Source organism: Protopterus annectens, chromosome 1.part1, assembly GCF_019279795.1.
Source record: "Protopterus annectens isolate FY-2018-M chromosome 1.part1, PAN1.0, whole genome shotgun sequence".
In the NCBI taxonomy this organism is placed as follows: Eukaryota; Metazoa; Chordata; order Ceratodontiformes; family Protopteridae; genus Protopterus; species Protopterus annectens.
In genome coordinates this window covers 421,279,702-421,301,629 of record NC_056726.1, presented here as the reverse complement: position 1 = coordinate 421,301,629, position 21,928 = coordinate 421,279,702, and the positions used below count along the sequence as shown (strand labels likewise).

General features: G+C 40.9%; 1 protein-coding gene across 2 annotated transcripts in view; it reads left to right on the top strand.

Annotated features, from left to right (window-relative positions):
• Positions 1–21,928, top strand: part of NHSL1 (NHS like 1) — an 829,440-nt gene that overhangs the window by 75,029 nt on the left and 732,483 nt on the right. The gene's annotated exons all lie outside the window — the stretch shown is intronic.

Below are 21,928 nucleotides of genomic sequence, written 5' to 3'. Positions count from 1 at the left end.
TTCCCAATTGTTACAGTTATCGTGCAAAATTTTGTATGCTGTACTAATTATTCCTTTTTTAACAACACCTTATGTTCTAGAGTCTACTAAAAACTCTACCAGTGCTGGTCTTTCATTTAAGAACCCCCTATTTATTTCTGTTTGCCTATACTCCGATATAAATCCTTGATAAGGAAGGCAATCTCTGACCTGCAGTCCAAATAAATTCTTGACATCTTCACATTCTATAACCATTCCCTCTCTAGTTAGTTGCTCCCAGTACCTTGGTTCCTTTGCCAGTTTTCTCCAATAATTTCCAGCTTCTTCTTGCCTATTGTCTGTATCCCTAGATGCAGTCACCACTATTGGCAGAACCTCCTTTCTCCATTCCCATGTTCACTTAGTTCTTAGAATACTTTCTTGTACTTTATGAATATAATATTCTGCGTGATTATTGTTGTTCTCCGTAAAGGTCCTCATCAAAAATCTCAGTCTCTCCTTGTTTTTTGAGCTTCCCCCCATTTCATCATCATCCCTTTCCACTTTGAATTATAGGTTTCTGCTTGTACTATGTATAGAGCCTTAACTGTGTAGCTCTGAAATGCCCCTTCAAATTGGGCAATCCCACTCCGCCTTGCTCTATTGAAAGAATCAGCTTATTCCACTTGACTCTTGCTGTCTTCCCCACCCATATAAAATCTTTCAGCTCTTTATTAATTGCTGTCCACAACTTCTCCTCTGCTTGATAAAAATATGCCTGACCTGTGTATAAGACTAAAGGGACTAAAAATGTTTTAACTGCTTGTATCATGCTATCCATATCCATATATCAAAGCTTCCAGTTTCTCAGTTTTTGTATTATCTTTTGTTTAGTCTCTTCCCACATATCCTTAGCTGCCATACCAGAATCGTTTTTAATCCATACTCCTAAATACTTCATTTTATCTTGTTCCCATAACTATTGATATTGCTGAACCAGTTTGTGTTTTGTTACATAATTTACTGCTATTGCTTTGTTTTAGCTTCATTCATTTTGTATCTCGAAAAGATATGAAACTGTCTCAAAATGTTGCACAACACTGTAATGTCCTTTTCTTGTTTTATCAGGTATAAAATAATATCTTCTGCAAATAGAGCCAACTTTTCTTGACTACCATACCAATTATGTCCTTGAATTTCCGAGGCCCTTATTTTCTTTGCCAATGGTTCTAAATATAATGCAAACAACAAAGGAGAATGAGGACTCCCCTGCCTGGTTCCTCTACTCAAACAGAAATTCTCAGAGAGGAACCCACCCACTATAATTTTCGACTCTGATCCCTCGTATATCATCCTAATCAGCCTTATAATTTTATCAGGGAATGCAAATGCTTCCATTGCCCTGCTCATAAAGTCCCAGTCTACTCTGTCAAATGCTTTTGCTGCATCAAGACCCACCAACAGCAGTGGTATTTTCTTACTTTCTGCTTCTCTCTGGATCATCAATGTTCTGTTAATGTCAAATGTTTGCCTCCCCCTCCACAAAACCAAATTGAGCCATATCTGTCAATTTTGGCATCACTTTTGCCATTCTTTTTGCCTTTATAGATAGACAATCACTTTATAGTCGTGGTTTAGTAGTGACATGAGTTTGTATGCAGCTGGATCTGATGGCTCGTTACCCTCTTTAGGTATTACAGCTACCATGGCTTTCATCCAGGTTGTTGGTACTTCTCCTCCTATTAAAATACTGTTAAACAAAACCTTCCATTCCGTTTCTTTATCATATTCAGTTCTTCCGTAAACATTTCTATTTGTACCTTTTCTTGATTTCCATACTTCTCTGCTTTATACAGGCTTTTGTAGAATTTCCGAAATATTTCTAGTACCTCTACAGGTTCTCTTGTTACCTTTCTTGTTATAGATGCCTTAAGCGTGGCGACAGCACTTTCTACTTTCTGTTGCCCGAGTCATTGTGCTAAAACATTTTTGTGCTCTAGAGTTATTATCAAAAAACAGTTGCTTAACCGCAATCTTTCTAAACTCATGCATATTATCGAGGTAATCACTTATTTTCTCTTTAGCGTTCTGTAGTTGCTTTCATGTTCTGTGGGATTCCCCCTGTTTTGCAGTACTTTACATTTGTCAGTCCCACTAAATAATTCTTGTTACTTCTTAACTATATCTCCCTTTCTTTTATTTCTATCCTATTTTTAACTCCACTTTAATATTATCCTACTCCCTAGCTATATTTTCAGAAGAAATTTCTGTCTTCTCCAATAGCTCCTGAATAATTTCCATTACACATTCCTTAAATTCCTCTCTTTTCAACAGATACGTGGGAAAGCACTAGTGTCTCATTTTTATTTCATTACACTTGTGTTTTTATTTTAGTTATTATTGGCGCATGATCTGAAATCGTTATTGGGTGTGCATCAAGGCCATCAGTTAAAAGCACATGTTCCTGTGAAATGTAAATTCTGTCTAGCCTAGCCTGGTTTTGTGTCTTGGGAATAATATGCAAATTCACTCGGAACTCCTAGTACTGAATTCACATCTTCCATGCCAAATATTTTCATAAATTTCTTCAAAAATTTACCCTCATTATATTTTCCCTTCTAGCTCCCCAGACACATCTTCACTGTTGCAAATCAAATTCCACTACCTACCTATAAGTAATATCCCTTGTTGAAAGCTGATTATTTCTCCCAGAAATTTCCTAAGCTTCACCATAGCAGTTTTAGGTGGAATATAAATACATACCAGTTTAATCCATCTCCCTTGTCAGTAGCCCCTTAGTACTACAAATCTACCAAATCTGCCACTTTGTTGTCCTCCAGAAGTTTCTTGCAGCCCTGCTTTACTGTCAGATGAAACTAAGCCTAGCCTCAGAGGTACCAACATACCTCAGGCTCTCACCCACTAGCCACTCTTGAGTGTGACTTCTTTTCCTGATCATATAAATGTATGTATCACTATAGAAGGAAAATCCCCACAGTTTCTCCAGCCAGCTTAATCAACATGGGCATCCTGAGGCAGTATAACAACTGCCTCATGTTCACCAACAACCCTTTACTCCTAGTGCACACAAGCACAATGCGTGAGAGATGCAACTATATTAAGAACCTTGAATCCATGCTCTCTCACACACCAGTCAAGCCATGTTGCAATGAGCAGGTTGCCAGCATGCACACCGCACCTCCTACTCCACCCAAACCCACATCACACATACCTACATATGTAGAGGTCCTCACCAGAAACATACCTAAACACCGGAGACCTAACAAACACAAGCACACTACACATAATACTTCCTCTACAGAACACATTACACATAATAGCTCATGCACCAGTGTCTCACCGGTCAAACCCTTAAGACAAAACACAAAATCAAATATATTAGTCATAGGTGATTCCATCATGAGACACACTGATCTCCCTGTCACCAGGCTGGATAAGGAAAAGGTCACAGTCAGCTGTCTTTCAGGTAGCAGGATACACCATATCACACATTCACTCAAGTCTGTCAACAACAGGTACTGGTGACGCCGTCATAGTCCATGTTGGTGTGAATGATTTGAGACATACCTCTTTGGACTATATGAAGAGAGACGTAACTGGTCTCTCCGACTGTGTTTCAGGCAGGTATGTCCCTTGCCTTAAGCACCATTTTACCTTCACCTAGGATGATGCCTCAATACAAGCAGAAAATGATTGACTTCAATAATTGACTTAGCATCTGGTGACATTCTAAGCGGATCCATTGTCTGTCAGCCTGGGATGACATGATCGTCACACTTCAATGCTTTGCCAGAGATGGTCTTCATCTGTCACCCCTGGGATTTCCGCTACTGGCTAAGGCTCTTGCCACCCCCATAGTGCCTTTTTTTAGGCAGTGTCTCAAGGACAATATTCCCAACATAAAAACTCCATCTAAATACCACCTCAATGTTATGCTGCTAAACACTAGGAGTTACAACATGAAACTGCACTCACTGGAAGTTGTCCTCACCTTGGAAGATGCAGACATTTGTGCAGTCACAGAGACCTGGTTCAAAGCTGTGGAGAGTACCCCAGCCATACTGGGTTACACCTCCTTCCACACATTCAGACCTCAACTGGAAAGTGTGAAAACTAAAGGATGTGGTGTATCAATATTCATTAAAGATAAATACACCTCCAAATTGGTTAAACAGTATGATTCCCTGGAGATACTTTAGGTGCAATTAACTGTTGGTAGGACACCTGTTCAAGTCATTCCCAGCTACACAACCCCTCCATGAATCAGGACACCCACTCTTCCTATTTGGATCTACTTGAGTCTATCAAGATACATCCGAACACCATGGTTTTGGGTGACTTTAACTACCCATCCATGGACTGGGTAAAATACTTGTGCTCAAAACTCATTTGCCCAAACGTTCCTTGACTTTGTTAACTCCAGTGCCCTGGATCAGCTGGTTGACACCCCCACAAGAGGTGCCAGCATCCTGGAGCTGGTGATTACCAATATGGCGGACCACTGTAGCACCCCCACTGTGAGGTTCTCCCTGGTGAGATCTGACCACAAATCTGTCTCATTCAAAGTAACGATCACACATGACCCCCCCCCCCAACAGCAACTAAACTAAAAAACTACTCCAAAGCAGATTATAACCTCTTATGGAATGGCATAAATAGCTTCACTGCACTTCCTCCCTCAGATGGAACTGGCAACTATGCCGAGCTCTACACCAGTGCTATATATGAACACATGTATACCTGCATTAACTCAGCCGTACCTGATAAGACCAAAACAAGCTTCTCAAGGAAGAACAAACCTGCCTGGTGGACAGCTGCTATTAACAGGCTTTACAATAACAGAAAGAAATTGCTGTCTAAGAGTAAGAGGGAGCGAGCCCTCCTAAACTGGAAACACTCCCTCCTTAGCTTAAACAAGCAAATAAGACTTTTGTGAAGTCCTCCAAAGCAAACTGTGAGTCCAAATTAGCTTCCTCAACAAAGGACAACCACAAGGCATTCTGTAGTTACATCCATAACCTAAAAGGAAACACCCATATTTGTGCCGAATTGGTAGTTAATGATACCACATAAACTGAACCTGTGGACATAGCCAACCTTTTGGCCAACAGGTTCTGTGAAAACACCACTCCCCTGTGCCTGCCACACATACCCCATGACATCCTTACCACCTGTCCTCTACCTAGCATCTCTAAAGAGCAGGTCGTAAATGCCTTGTCTAAAACCAAAAACACAGCATCTATCTGATAGCATCCCAGGCTGTGTCCTGCGTGGGCTCCAACATGAATTAGCAACACCATTGGGTACTCTTTTCAATCATAGTCTAACCACCGGCTTTGTACCAGCTGAATGGAAAACAGCCACTGTTATTCACTTGCACAAAGGTGGTGCTTCTACTGACCCTGAGAACTACAAACATATTAGCCTGACTAGTCTTATCTGCAAGGCCATGAAGCAAATCATCATAGACCTTATCAACAAAGATGTAGGTAATCTCCAAACACTTGACCCTTCTCAGTTTGGATTTGTCAAAGGGAGATCATGCCTATTAAACCTGGTGGGCTTCTTCAAGACAGTCATCAAGGCCCTGGACAAAGGTAAATATGTGCATACAGCCTACCTGGACTTAGCCAAGGTGTTTGACACTATCCCCCACTCAGGCATCATTGATAAACATACCCAACTAGGCATCAACCCTTATATCATTAGATGGGTCACTAACTGGCTCACTGATAGAACTCATATAGCCAAATTAGGGGAATTCACCTCCAACAGCAGACCTGTAGCCAGTGGTGTTCCACAAGGATCAGTCCTAGGGCCTCTATTGTTTGGATTCTATTTCTCCAAAGTACAAGTGAAAACGAAATTTCTGTGGCTGACAAAGTTTGCTGATGACTGCAAGCTAGGAGCAGTCATAGAATCTCCAAATGATGTCAGTATCTTACAAGAGGGTCCATCACAAATAAATGATTGGTGCTAAAGTCATGGCCTTAAAATAAATGCAAAAAATGTATTATCATTCCTTTTGGTAAAAGTGATGTTCCTGTTAACTACGGCATCAATAACAGCACCTTACATATGCATTCAGTGATGAGAGACCTGGGCACACAGGTTGACAGAACCTTACCTTTGACCACTATGTCTCCTCAGTGGTAAGAAGGGAATTCTGTATTGCTCATCTCATAAGTAAGGGCATAGCCTCCAGAAAAAAAGTTATAACCTCCCTGTACTCTTCCCTCATCAGGCCAATAACTGAGTACAGTGCCCCATTTGGTGTGTACCTTTCCAGACATCTGAAGCAATTGGAGAAACTACAAAGGTTCCTCACAAGGAAAATTCATGGTCTTCAGCATCTATTCTATGGGGATCGTCTGAAATCACTGTCACTTTATTATGTTTCGTGCAGACTACTCAGAGCTGATCTCTGCATTGCATACAAAGCAATCTGTGACCCTGCTTTATTAGAAATGCTGCATATTCGTAAGTCAAATGGTGCACAGGTTACTCGTTGTAAAGACCTTAACCTGGCATGTGACATTAATAAAACCTGCTGGAAGGACAGATTTGTCTACCATAGGTTACTTTACCTTTGGAACAGACTCCCACTTCACATCAAAGAGAGCACCTCTTTGGCCCTCTTCAAATGCAATCTGGACAATTGGATGGGTGACCATCTGTGTCCCTCTTGGACATGGGCAATAGGTGCTGATCATAGAAATAAGGGTAAGACCTTGGCTAGTCTTGTAAGGGCCCTAGTGCCATTAGCCTAGTAACTTCCTATGATCCTGTTATCTTTTTTATTCTCTTCTATCACTGTTGGAGCTCCTCTTGAAGTTAATATAAGTACACTTCTTTTCTTTTGCCCCAGTCTGAAATCCTTTATCAAATTCACACGTTCAGTTCTTTCCACGTGTGTCTCCTGTACATAGCTATTTGCACTCTGCATTTTTTAATATAGTTCACTAATCTTCCTTTTTTGTATTGATCTATGAGAGATCGTTGACATTTAAAGACATTACAGAAAGCCTCATTGTCTTAAAAAGTTATTATTCCCACCTTTTATGTATAGTAGCTTTTTTAAGTGTCTAGTTCCAGCTTTTGTGTTACATGCAGACACTGTTTGGCATGCTGGTCGTTTATATGGTTGTTTCTTGTCATATCCATTTGAGCCTATCTCAAATCTTACAAAACATTTTGTTTTATTAAAAGCCCTCAAATACAAAACACACCCCAATAACTGCCTAAAACCTATTGACATAATAATAACACACAAAACTATGTATATCTTCAGATATTGAAGTTTTACCCTCCTAATAGGAACAGCACTAACAGACTTGGGTTAACCTAAAAGAAAGTTTATCCATGCTGTGACGCATGGTGCAGCTTGTGCTTCTACTAAGTGCTGTCTGGTTTTGTCTTATATTTATAGCTCTCTCAGCTGGGAAAACGTCAATGCTTTCAGAAAGCATTATCTCCTAGCCACTTCTCTTTATCAGCTTGTATACTAGAGACATGAGAACCAGATACACAATTGCTAAGTATCCATTTATTTACTAGGAAAAAAAACTCATAATAATCAATATTCTTTTTTCATTTACTTGCTAACACTAAAAACTTGTTACTAGTTCAAACTAAGGGCTTTAATTCAGTCATTCCCCTATGTAAGAATGAGAAAAAGCAAACGTATTTTTCTTTTGTAATACTGGTTTAACCGGATTTTTCTTCTTTTTTTTCACATTGCAGTGCCTACATTTCTTAAAACTGAACAAGGAGAAAGAGAGAAGGGAAAAAGAAAAAAAACATGAGCACCTATTTACATTAGTATTCCTATTACACTTAAAAATAACTGAGAAAACTTTACTTTAAAGCATGCAAAGAAAATCAAGCAGTGTTGAAATAGTACCATTAAGAAAATTATTTTACTTATAGCTAACTTCCCCTCTCCTAAGTTGTTTTCTGAACAATTAATGACATGAAGTATGGCATATGCTTTAGCATCCCCTACAAGTTTAACAAAGTCCAGAAAAGTTCAATATTTCCAGATTGCATTGTTCTGTCATGTTTCACAAATATAATCAAATGTTTTGTAGTCCCACAGTTGTCAATTTCCAAGTTGCTGGTTTTATTCCTGTTTATTTCCATCTCCCAGATCCTGTCTCTGCTTCATTTCCAACATACTCTTGATTCTTCTAGTGGACACTTGTATATTTTTCTTTCTCTCAAGCATTTTCCATTGAAACATTGGAAAAGATTTCACTGGCACAGTCTCTCTGTGGTCTTTAGTAGCAGAAGAACTAGAAGCAGAATCTACTTCTGTTTCACACCTCACTTTTTGTTGGACAAACTTTGTATTTCCTCCTTAGCATGTACTTCATCAAAAAAATGATGTTGTCCCTCCAGGGAAGAATATTTTGAAGATAGCTGAGTACAGCAGTTTGAATCTCACACCCACTTCTCAGCATTCCCTGAATAATGGAATAAATGTACTCCTATTCTGCCAGGTGAACAATGACCCTGCTGTCTCCCACCTTTAGTGCATTGTCCTTCTTATATATTCATATATTAGTACTAGGTTAACTGCCCTTGTGGGCCATTTTAAGCTTAGCCAATTACCCCATGTGAGAATCAAAGCTGTACCTTGTATCTGTAAGGTGAACACTTTAACCGTTATGTTAACCACCCACCATCCCCACTTCTGCCACAGTTTTGTCAGAATCAACTCCTTCTGCTGGTAGGATTGCATCTTTACTATTAAAAAAGAGCAGAAAAAATGTTCTATATAGCAGCATGTAGGAGTGAACAGTATTATAAATGGGTGCTTTTGTTCTTTTATTTTACACCAAGAACTTCTTTAGATTTGACTACTGAATCAAGTTTCCACATTTAAAATCAATGCCAAACAATGTTCAAAGAAATTTAAACAAACAACACAACTAAAAACTGAAAATTAAAACCATAAGAATATAAATGAATATGTACATAACTATATATATATATATATATATATATATATATATATATATATATATATATATATATTACTATATACATCAAGATCTGTTTATTTAATGTTTTATAAACTCTGTGCTTGCAAACAAACATTTTATATTTACACTCTAATTCAGACCAGGAAATTATCAGTGTTAAGCATGATCTGCCATTCTCTCTGCACTGTAACAGTACTTTGGTTGTGTTGTGTGGAAACTACAATGTGGAAACTTGATTCAGCAGTCAAATCTGAAGTTGTTCTTGGTGTAAAATAAAATAACAAAACTGCTCATTTACAATACTGTTGACTCCTACATGCTGCTTTATAGAACATTTTTTAATTTCTTTGTTTTGTTGGTTCTAAGCTGCTTTTTTGCTTTGGTTTATCATGTTTACTGTTAGAGGTCTAGGCTGCTTTCTCATAACCAGGTTTGGAGTTCACACAGGATGTGCCCTTTCAATAAATAATTCCTGTTATGGAATACCAATCCAGTTGCTTATTTTTGCTTTCATAAAATTAATATAGTCTGTTCCTCCCAACTTCTTTGGTACAGCAGAAAATCTCAGGTTTTTCCTATGTGCTCTGTCCTCTAATTTGCTGTATGCAGTTATCTTATACTTTCCTCTAGGTTACTGGAAGTCATGTCTGGAGCTTGCACTGCTGTTTACATAGATGTAGTAGTTTTCCCAATCAGTGTTTTTTCCTCACCTTTTGTAGCTGATTTTCCTTCAGGTCTTCTTGGCATCCAGGCAGTACACAAATTTACCCAGAAGTACAGGTCCACCGGCTTTCTCTCCTAAGTTTCTGTTTTCACACTGGGAGAGCTAGAATTAAGCTGTTACTCGGTGTGCAGCCATCTTGGAATTCTCATGCCCCCAGGAAGGATTCTTAAACAAATAAGGTGAGGAGTGTACTGCTGTCTAATAGCTCTTTCTAAGCACTTTACTAGTCTTTATTAAGACTTAGTTAATATAAACAGCTTTTAAAGTAGGTAAAACACTTTGGGCTTTTTTCTGTAAACTAGCTGTACAATGGGCAGATAAAGCTCCGTGCACTCCAAAGAATTATGATTGGATCTCCAATCAGAACATTTTAGTATGTGTTCTTGACATGGATGCCAAAAAACTCACCTCAAAAGTGAAGTTCCCAAGAGAGAACACACAATCTGGTTATGATCAGAAACCAGATCATAATCCTCTATGTGGTGAACTCCCTTTCAGTGCTGCTGCATGAGCTGGCGTGCAGCTGTTGCTTAGGGAACTCTGGTGTTTAGAGCTCATGTATTTCTTTGACCTCCTTTCTTTGTCTTTTGGCAACACGTTAGGCATTCACCATCAGTGGTTTGTAACTGCTTTGTTGACTGTGCCATGTACGGGTGGGTGTTTGGCAAACTTCTGTAATCATCTGAGGTTCCCTTTGAAGCAGTTCTTGCTGCACTTTAACTTTAGCTGGAGACATGACTTGAGAAGCACGTCTTAACTATCACAGTTTTGACGATCTCTCTATTCTTGCAGCAGTACTGATTGTTGCACTTCTAGTAGCTCTTCTTCTCATGGACCTAACCTTAGTGACCTTGTGCAGGCATCTGTAATTACTTCTGTACAGCTTTTCATCTTCCCGATGAAAAGATTGGACCTTTTGTTAGCTGTTTGACTAACAACACCAGCTTTAGGTGGCTAACATTCTAATGGACCTTGATCCTATTCAAACTTTCTGCTCCACAGACATACCTGTCAGTTGTCTGGATTTTGCAGAATGTCCAGATTTTTGCCTAATATTTTAGAGTTGCTTCTTGTGAAGTTTGTGGTTTTCTTGCAAATCATTGAGGACTGAGATCCTTAAATAATGACAAACATTTGAGGTTCGATTTCAAATTCTTCTGAAAATGTATGCTAATGCAAAAACTGTTATTCTAGCATTTTTTTTTTTTAATTTTTAAGAGTGATATTTAAAGTCTGTCTCTGATTTTGGGCCTTTGTACTCCTCCCTTTAGTTTTGGCTTTTTCCAGATTTCTTGCACTTAGTGGTTGAGAGGTATGCCCAAAGGTATGAAGTGTTATTTTCAGCTGATTTCATTCCAGCATTCCCTTTTCTTTGTATTGATATTTATGCATCGTTAATATAGCTGAAGTAGGTAATTTGCTTTTCAGACTTCTTCCGTTGGCTTAGATGGCCATTGGAACCCCACACTTGAGTTTTCCTGTAGTCAAAAATTGTGACACACACACACACGCACAGACACACTTGCTCTTTAGAAAATGCATGCTAACACAAATCAAATTATTGAAGCAACTATGGTATTTTATAACAGTAGTATTTAAAATATGTTCCTATTTTGAGCCTTTGTTCTTTTATTTTAGGCTTTATCCAGTTATCTTGAGCTAAGAGGTCAAGAGGTACACAAGACCCTTAACAGCTGCTGCTGCCAGTGCTCAATCGCTTTCACTCTTCACTCTTTCGCACTCATACACACATCGCTTTCATGCATGCAAGCACGCATACACTCACTCACAGGCAGAAACATAAACACACACACTTTCTTCTGTTTCATTTAGTTTTTAAACTCACTAAACAGCAAAATTGCTGATCTCTCTGTCACTCACCACATGCATGCATACACTCTCACACACATGGACATAAACACACACTTTTTTTTAAATTTTCTTTAAATATATATATATATATATTTTTTTTTTACACTTACTAAACAGCAAAAATGAGTGTGAAATAATGGCGACCATTAGGCTACTTTCAGTCTGAGCTCCACAGCAGCTTGATATGCTGCTGTGAAGTGGCGGACTCGTTTTTCAGAAGGCATTACCTGTAGATTAACATTCTGCTGGAGAACATTTGTTCTCCAGTCAGTGTGCCAATCTACAGGTCGCCCATTCTCTAAATGCCTTAAGGCTTTTTGCTTAGTGGCATGTGGAGTTCTGGCACTCACTACCTTTTCAGGCTTCTTAACTGTTCCACTCCCAGTGAAGAACAGATGGAGTTATCAGATACAGAACTTCCAACTTCTTGCTAAATTGTCATGCACTGAAATAATTCTTGTTTTTTGCAGGTGGGCATCTTTTTTATCTGTAGTTATAGTTTTGCACTTCTAAATGCAGAGGCTCTTAAAATGTGTATTTTTCAACTCTGCAGAGATCTCTCATTTCTTATACCACATAATAGCTGGATGTTTAACAGATGCTGCATGAACAATACAGTTGTTATGGCTGGACTTAGTGAAACTCCTTTCAGCATGTGTACTACATGACATGCAACTTCCTGCAGGAGTAATTAGCATATTTAAAGTCATACATTGCATGTAGTGCAGACTGGGTAACCAGGACATAAGATCAGAAGACAAAGACTGCTCAGCATGTTAATGAATAAATTAGAGCATATTAATGAATAAATTAGAAACATTTACAATGCGACTCAATGTGGTGGCTTGGGTAAAACAATGGCTAGTCAAAAGGGATGGAGAGTTATAATAAATGTAATCCACTCTTCTAAAAGGATGGTAGCAAGTAATGTCCTCTACTTGTCTGGTACTGGTGTCTGCCCATTTCAGTGTCCTTGAAAGTAACACTGGATAAGGTCTTGAAAGAAACTTTATCTTGTTTTCTGGTGACACAAAGTTGTAAAACAGCTCTGATCTCAGAGGAATGTTTAAAGTACTGAAGAGAGACTAGACAACACAGCAGAATGGTCATGGAAGATTAAATGAAATATAATTAAAATACAAGAGATTACATATGGAAAGTCACAGCCCAGAGTAGTAGTTTACAACAGAGGGTAAACAGTGACAGAAAAAAAATGGGAATTTACCTGGAGTAGTTGTCATATTATTTAAAGGCAAGCAAGGAGAGCTGGATGATTTCTTTGATACTTATGAAAGAGTGCAACTGGTGAGAAACAAAAAGTTGCTATTCTTCCTTCTCTGCAGACCGTTGGTAAACTTGGAGAATTGCCATAATAAAGACATTGATAAGATGGAGGCAGAACATAGGTGACAAAAAAATTATGTTATACACTGGATTCCATATAAAGAGAGACTTAAGGAATTTAGCATGCTTTGAAGAATTAAAACAAGGGGCATGACAAAAATTTTAAGTACATTATGGAAATAACATAGATAATTGGGTATAATCTTTCAATCAATGTCAGTGAAGTAAATGCATAATAAAAAGTGACAGCATGAGATTAGAGTGTAAATGGCATGACTTAGTAGAAACATTCTGAAGCATTATTTCACAGATAGATAGTTTAGACAGCCTTCCTCAAGAGCTGTTGTAGTCAAAAATATTAACACAATTTATTTAGCAGTGAATGGAATGTGATTTATTTTTGTACCAGCATTATTTTTTGCCTCAGTAATACCCAGAAAAAATGGGTATCACCTTTTCACATCATCACTACCTGGGCCTAATGATAACAGCTTTTGGCATACATTGGTAAAAATGTGGACACCGTTATGATGCAAAACATTAAGGCTATTACTTCTTACCCCTAACCCCTGGTCATCCACTTGCATGCAGTGTAACAGGCTGTCTGTATAAGTGCAGCCACTTTTGCTTAGTTTCAAGAATGTCCAGTGTCCGACAAGGGTGTGTGTGAAGGTAAGAGATAGTCAGTCAGTCAATAGTTGCATTTATTAACCAGGGCAGAGCACTAATCTACAAGGATATTTTCAGTCTCAGTCTGGGATAACTGTTTGGTCAAGTGTCTTGCCTCCCAGTAGGATAAAGACATGCATCTGGAGCATTTCTCCCCGGGTCTCAGCTGAAAATGGGTTCTGTCCCAGTCGGACTTTATTAGTAAACAAATGTTAAATAAAATAAATGGAGGTTGTTGGACTCAAACCCTGGACTAGTGGAAGCAGCTTGTTAGCAGCTGAGAGCCTTGATCCTCTGGACTATATTCCAGTCATCTTAGCCTTAGATAAAAATAGAGAGAGAGAGAGAGAGAGAGAGAGAGACTGTTGGCTATCAGCCATGAGTAGTGCTGCTCTGAAGATGGTCATTCCCTCACCGAAGGATGAGAAAATTGTCCATTGGCCATTATTCCAAGCTACTCAACCAGTCCTTCCATACCAGGGAAACTGTGCAATCACTAGTCATTACCATCATAGTCAAAAACAGAATGTCTGCATAAACTGGCATTTTCCTCATTTCTTAAGTAAGGATGAGAAAAACCGAAGCTGAAATAAGTTGTTTAAGTTGACTCTGTACCTTCTCCAGTAATCAGGGAAATGGGCAAATTAGTTGGATCTTGTGGCCTTTATGTGACATCCAAGTCTGTCTTTTTTTATTTTAGACGAGGTAAGGTTTTCACTGTAAGAGACAAGGACAGACGAGAATAATTTGAAAAATGCCTTGGTGTCAGTGTTGCATTTTTTTCTTATGTAAGAAATTAAATACATGGTTCATCTTTCAGCAGCAAGGTCCCAGATTTGGTATGAGTGTGTGTTATTCAGTGAGTGGGTTTAAATAAATACTGCAGTAAGAGAAGCCATTGTGTATGTGATCATTTCTACTGCATTTAATCAGTACAACATTATGTCTTGGCTGTATTGCAGGGAAGAAAAATGTCCTGTGGAAATGCATACCTCTGTCATTGGGAATTTCATTTCTGTTGCTGCTAAGACTAATACCAACAGGACTTCATCCCATCTTATAAAACTTTCCCAAGCTGTGTTGCTCCTCCTCATTATCCACAATCCTTGGCAGCTAAGGACCCCTCTGCAGGCATCTTCCCAGCCTACCAATTTTTACATTTAAAGAGTTTGTTGTGAAATTTTGTCCCGTTTGTTTTCCCTTCTAAATCAGATTTACCTGTAAAACAGATCAGTTCATGCCCTTGAACCCCTCAAGGCAAGGAGGCAAGAGTATGTCCAAGAGGAAATACATCATTTGGCCAAGAGGCTATCCATTTTTGCCACCAGATGACCCCAAGTTTGAGGAGATATTAGAGGTCACCAAGGCAAAAGATAAATGTCCCCAAAACACTTCTAAGTCAGAGTGCATCCTAGCTGAGGCCTTCCTATTCTCAAGGTTGTCTTCTTGGATTGTTCCCCAGCTCAAAACACAGTCAGGTTAGTGATAGAAGATACATGGAAGAACTTGGATGTTGGATGTGGTGGCTCCTATATGGAAAAGACTCATTGAGATTGTTTGGCCACCCAAAGACTGGCCATACTGGTCACAGAACCCACTGGTGAACTCTCTCATTGTTTAATCTGCACTTAAGAAGGCTCCTGGGCTATTAATCTGCCCCAATGGAAGCCACAGTCCCTGAACAGGTGAGGGAAGTGAGTGCTTTTGTTCTCTGCCTTTTCCCTGTAGGGTGCCAAACTATTGGTGCTACATGTATGATTCCAGAGAGAACTGTTGCCAGATTCAGAAATCAAAACCAAGTTACTCAGAACTAAGAACAGTGTAGTAAACCAGACCACTTTGAGACCTCCTAGTGAGGTGGATAGTTCATCCAGGGTGACATGAAGAAGGTTACACAAGACTGATTTTGTTGCACTCTACAGACAAGTTTATGAAAGTGCCTTTTGATAAAATATTGGTCTGTAGACCCTCTCTAAAATTCTGAGCTTGAATAATAGAGTGTTGATAGTACAGTACCAAGGTTATGGTAAAGTTTCACACTTCATAACACCCACTTTCTGGAGCAGAGCAAGATTGTATGGCAGTTATAGTTCCAGTGTCCCCAGCAGTAGGCTCTGGGAAGCATAGCAGAGGATGCAGTAAATTTCAAAATGGCTGCAGTTTCATAGGATAGGGTTTGGCTGTCTCAAATCCCTGAGACCTTGGCAGTCTGCACCCCTCTGCAAGCAGTTGGTGGGTCTCGTATCCTTCTTTATGTTGGTTTGGAAAGCCATCATATTTGACAGTTGGATGAAGGACATAGCATCCAAAGGCTATTCCATTCCTTTCCTGTCCCCTTTATAAACTGGAGTCTCTTCTTCGTGACATTCCACCTTGTCAGAGAATTGCACCAAAGCTGTAGGCCCAGAGCCTGCAATTAAAAAGAACCATAAAAGAGTTTCTACCCAGTTAGAAAGGGCATAGCTTTTGCTCAAGGTTATCTTTAGAACCAAAACATACAGACAACCTGAGGCCCATCCTTGACTGGCCTAAACCAATATGTTGTAAAGGACCCATTTGAGGTAACAGTGCAGTATATCCTTCCTTGTCTCTTCAAAGAAGACTGAATGTGTACTTTGGAGCTACAGGAGAATACTTGAGCAGCAACTTCTATTTGGTGTCACAACAGCCTTCAGAGTGTCACTAAAAGCATATATGTGGTTGCAGCAGTTGTCTGATTCCAATGTTCCAGTCTTCCTTTGCCTGAATGTTTGGCTCCTTGCAGGCTTCACAGTACAGAATCTGTTTGTTTCCTGGTACTTGATACTCAAACTTTTCCAGTCATTGGGAGTAACAGTGCATTTCGCCAAGTCTTAACTGGTAGGTACTCAATTACTTTCCTTGGCTGCATTGTGAATACTCTGGACTTCCAAGATTTCCTCATTATAGGCAACATTCAACGTAATACACTGCAATAAGGTGCCTGCAACTCTCTGCTTTCAAGCAGTTAGAATCGTAGCAGCCATGATTCTTGTAATACTTCATGCCTGAAACTTTGAGGGTTCTTTAGTGAACTCTGAGTACAATGTGGTTGACCTGTAGACCTACTAGATGCTTCAGTCAAAGTATCCAAAAAAAACACAAGGGCCATCTCTTTTGCTGAACTCTTGAGTCAAACTTATCTGTGGGCTTATGCTTTCAAACCCTGATCCCCAGGGTGACAGTGACCATGCATGCCACCACTCTTTGGTGAGGGACATTATTTGGAGCAGACTATCCAAGACACATATTTGGGAGGCCAGTCTGCACCATTCTAGAAATGAGGACCATCCTTCTTACCTTGCAGACATTCCAGGACCTCCTTCCTTCCTCTGTAGTTGCTAATCACTCTGATAACATGGCAGAAGTTTAGTATGCAAACAGGCAGGTGGGAACTCCCTGCTGTCTCCATTGTCAGGAAGTCATGAGAATATAAGAATGGGCCTCTTTTATCCAGTTGTTTCTCATTACTCTCATATCCAGGGTCATGCTAATTCTCTTCCAGACAGGCTCAGTCACTGTCTTTTGATGCCCAATGAGTGGTTCTTCACTCATTTGAAACCACAAACTCTGTTCTATTTCTGGAGAAAACCTAGCTGTGACATCTTTGCTTTCCAATCTTATCAACTTCTTTTCCAATATTCCTCCCTTGAGAATAATCCCCAGGGATGCACTCTTCCAGAAGTAGCCCTCAATTTCCCTTTATCCCAAAATTCTTCGAGAAGGCCAAGATTTACAAAGGCAGTGTTATAATAGCCCAGTTCTGGCCTTAAGTTTGGGTCCCCCTGCTTTGGCCTCACCTCTGATTGCACAGACTTCTCTTCTTGATGCTGACCAAGAACCTTTTGGCTCACCTGACCAGTAAGGCTTGCCTGAAACTGACAGCATGCTTTCTCTAGATGTCCTTCAAGAATGCAACTGCAGTCATAACATGTGGGTTGTCCTGCCTCAGGCAGCCCTCGGTCGGCCGGATTGCAAAGTCTGGGTCCAACGTCGGCTGATGTCGCATTTCTCTCCGTCAGAGCGGCTGGAGTACATAAGCATCAGCCGACGCCATTTTCTTCAGTCTTTCTTGCCGCGGTGCCCGAAGCAGAAGCAGTTCGCAAGTGCCGGTCGGTCAGCTCCTGTATTCTACGATACTGAAGTCATCGAAAAAGCTAAGTACCCCATTGGGGACCTTTTCTTGCCTCAGCCGATGTCAGAAATTACTGAAAAAGTTAACAATTGTCTTTTTTGTGGTAAACAAATACCTCATAAGGATTTCCACTCTTACTGCCTCCCTTGCCTGGGCCCAGACCACGATGTCTCGGCCTGTGTAGCCTGTGCTCGCTTCAACAAGCGCACTCTCAGGCGCCGGGCGGAGTTCGCTGAAGATTTTTTCGGCGATAAATTTGCCTACACCATGCAGTCGGATCTTCCGACATCGCAAACACCCAAAAAGCGAAAAGACCGGGACCGACATCCTCAGCCCGCGTCTACCATCGACTCCACGCCAAAACCTAGCGCGAGTGCTCTGGTTCCCTCTGAGACGGTCTCTCCACCGCTCCGAACCGAAGACACCGCATTACCGACGACTCCGATTCCAGACATTACTCCGACGCCAGTTATAGACTTTCCTCCGGATACCGAAACCGAGGAAATGCCTGAGACCATTGCTGTAGACAAGGTCACACCTGCACGTGGAGCTGCCAGGCCTCCTATGGCCATGTCTGTTAAGGCCTACACTAGGGCTAAGGCAGCCAGCAAAACAAAGCATATTACTTCTAAATCCTTACCTCAGCCAACTCCGGAGACACAAATTATGTCCATGGCTGCTGATTTAATTTCCATGATTAGAGGTTCACAGGCCCATCCTGAGAGAGCATCCCAGCCTCCTCCTGATAAAAGGCCCGGGGTTGAACCCTCTGACCCTACTCCTTCAGATGAAGACTCTGAGGGCTCTGTCCACTCTGATAGCCAGGAAGAGCTCTTCCAGACTTATGAGGACTCGGATGCAGAAGATTCCATCCCTTGGCCTCCCTCCTGAGGATATTTCTTTTGGGGAAGTTCTGCACACCATGAGGGAACATTTCAAGTGGCAGGGTCAGGAATATTCTGATTCTAGGAAACGCCTTAGGACTTTCCTTAAGAAGCCTCAGCACAGGCCCTTAGCTATTCCTCCTGTACTTGATGTTCTGGATGATTTGTATTCTGACTCTAGTGCTACCCTGATTCTCTTCCTCCTGCTCCAGCCAAGCCAGACAGGTATTACAGGGTCCCAGAAACTCATTCCCATTTATTCAGGGCCCATTCTGCTGATTTGGAAACTATTTCACAGGGGCCTAAAGGAGTTTCAGCCTCCACCTTAAAAAATCCTTTGCCCTCCAACAGGAAGCAAGGTCATTAGAGAGATGGGGCAAAAGGTTTACACATCCACTACCTTATCTATGAGAGCTTTAAATTGCCTTTTCATATGTTACAATATCAGGATTATCTCTTAGAAGATTTACAAAAACATTAGCTTCTCCTGATCCTTTAGACAGGAAGACTTTGCAGGAAGCTGTACATAACACTCAGCAAGTAAGCAATCACTTCCTGCAGTGTGGATATGATGCACTGGAAGCTTCATGTAGGGCAGCTATGACAGGGCAGTGATTCATAGACATGCTTGGTTAAAGATCAACCTCTACCAGATCATGTAAAAGCAAAACTTCTGGATGCACCTTTGGAAAAGAACAAGCTTTTGGTGCAAATGCTAAGGATGTGTTAAAGACCATCGAAGAAAAAGCAAAATCAGTTCAAACTGTGAGCGATTTCCTCCAGCTTCAACCCCCGAGTTTCTGTAGGAAATGGCCTTCAATAAACTGGTCCTTTCCTAATCGAGAAAAGTTTCAAAGGGGTAAGAACAGGCGTGGCGAGGAAGAGGCCAATACAGAGGCCCTTACAGGGGACGACAATGGCAGCCAGGAAACCAAAGAAGTGGCGCAGGGGTTTCACCTGCCCAACAAACACAAACTCAATGACTTTCCTCTACTACCGCCTACCAGGGAACAACTAGAAGCTCCCTTGGGAAATTATCTCTGTTTGCAGAAAACTGGCACAGACTGACAAAGGACAAATGGATTTTGGACATCATAGACCGAGGGTACAGGTTTCATTTTCATACCTTACCAAGAAAACAAGGCATGCCAAACCTACCACAAAATCAAAGGGCAGAGGCTATCAAGCAAATCACTCTGCTGACTCGAATGAAAGCAATAGAAAGAGTTCCACAACAAGAACAAGAACAGGGGTTTTACTCAAGACTGTTCCTTGTTCCAAGAAAAGAATCTCAATGGAGACCAATACTGGACTTGTCCGCATTAAACACCTTTCTCATAGTACCAAAGTTCAAAATGCTGACTCTACAGCAACTCCTTCTCATGCTGGGCAAGGAGTCGTGGCTGATTTCTTTGGACCTCAAGGAGGCATACCTGCATGTCCCTATCAGACACAGCTGCAGAAGATACCTCAGATTTCTTGCAGGGCCAGAGCATTATCAATTCTCAGCATTGCCATTTGGCTTATCTACTGCGCCCAGAGTATTTACAAAATGCCTGGCTTCAGTAATTGCTCATTGCAGGCTCCAGGGTATACAAATTTACCCGTACCTGGACGACTGCCTCATACAAGCGGACGACAAATTGATGTTGACAAAAAACCTGGATTATGTCATACGATTACTTCAAGCTCTGGGATACACAGTCAACTTCCAAAAGTCAAGACTGCAGCCATCCCAGCAAATAATCTTCTTAGGAGCCAAACTAGACACAGCCTCTCAGATGGCTTACCTGACAGAAGACAAGCAAGAGAAGTTAACTCATTACTTCAAAGGTTTAGCAAAACTCACCCAGATGACTGCAAGGAGATTCCTACAGGCCCTGGGTTACATGGCATCCTGCATTCTACTGGTTCCATTAGCAAAACTACACATGAGAAAGCTTCAATGGTACCTAAAAAGCATTTGGTCTCAACACAGCAACAACTTGGAGACAATCATACCACTCATTCCATGCCTACAAAAGGAATTCCTATGGTGGGCCTTGGTGAGCCAGGAAAACACAGGTATGTCATTCAAAAAACCACAGATAACACAGACCATGACTACAGATGCCTCAGACCTTGGATGGGGGGCGCACATGGAAGGCAGGTGTATACAAGGACAATGGTTTCCAAAGGAAACACATCTGCATATAAACCAAAAGGAAATGCTGGCAGTAATGCATGCCATCGAGGCTTTTCAACACCAACTCCAGCAAGGCCATTTAATGATACGGACAGACAACACCACTGTGATGTGGTACATAAACAAGCAGGGGCACCCACTCTTACCCCCTTTGCAGACTGACAATGCAGCTTTGGGAGAAATCACTGAGCCTAAATATCCAGTTACAATCCCAGTTTGTTCCAGGAAAAGACAATGTGTTGGCGGACAGCCTAAGCAGGAATTTCACAGATCCACACGAGTGGAGGTTACATCCGAAGGCCTTCAGACAACTCACTTGACATGGGGCAAGCCAGAAGTGGACCTATTTGCCTCTCACCTCAACCATCTTCTACCAAAATTTTGCACAAGGACATACCATCCAAAAGCTTGGAAAATAGATGCCCTCTCATTCAACTGGCACTCCCTAGCAATCTATGCATTCCCACCTCTGCCACTGATGACCTCAGTATTACTAAAGATCAAAGCAGAGAAGCCCAAGGGAATCATAATAGCTCCGGATTGGCCAAGACAACACTGGTACCCACTACTACGGAGCATATGTCACACCAGGAGGTGGGCCCTCCCTCAGTGGCCTCTACTTTTGACTCAACACAATTTCGAAACATTGCATCCAAACCTTCAGACACTGCAGCTAACAGCTTGGGAGATCCCATAAATAACTTCAGCTTATCTCTCTCTAAGGAAGTTCAGCGGATACTAACAGAGGCTCGAAGACCATCCACCAGAAAGGTCTACTTAGCAAAGTGGAAAAGATACAGCAATTGGAATACCAGCAAGGGACATGATGCTTCATTGCTGAACATCCCACTTATCTTGGAATATTTGGCAGATATGTTAAAGAACGGCCTCTCATATTCTTCCATAAAGATACATGCATCTGCTATTTCAGCTAGATACAACACTGATCCTCCTGTTTTCTCTCACCCTTACTAAGACAATTCCTCAGGGGAATCAAGAACATTAAGCCACCAAGAAAGGCCCCAGTGCCAGCCTGGGACCTCAATTTTGTCTTAGAAAAACTGACTCTACCTCCTTTTGAGCCAGCAGCTTCAGTTGACTTGCAATTTCTCTCATGGAAGACAGCTTTCC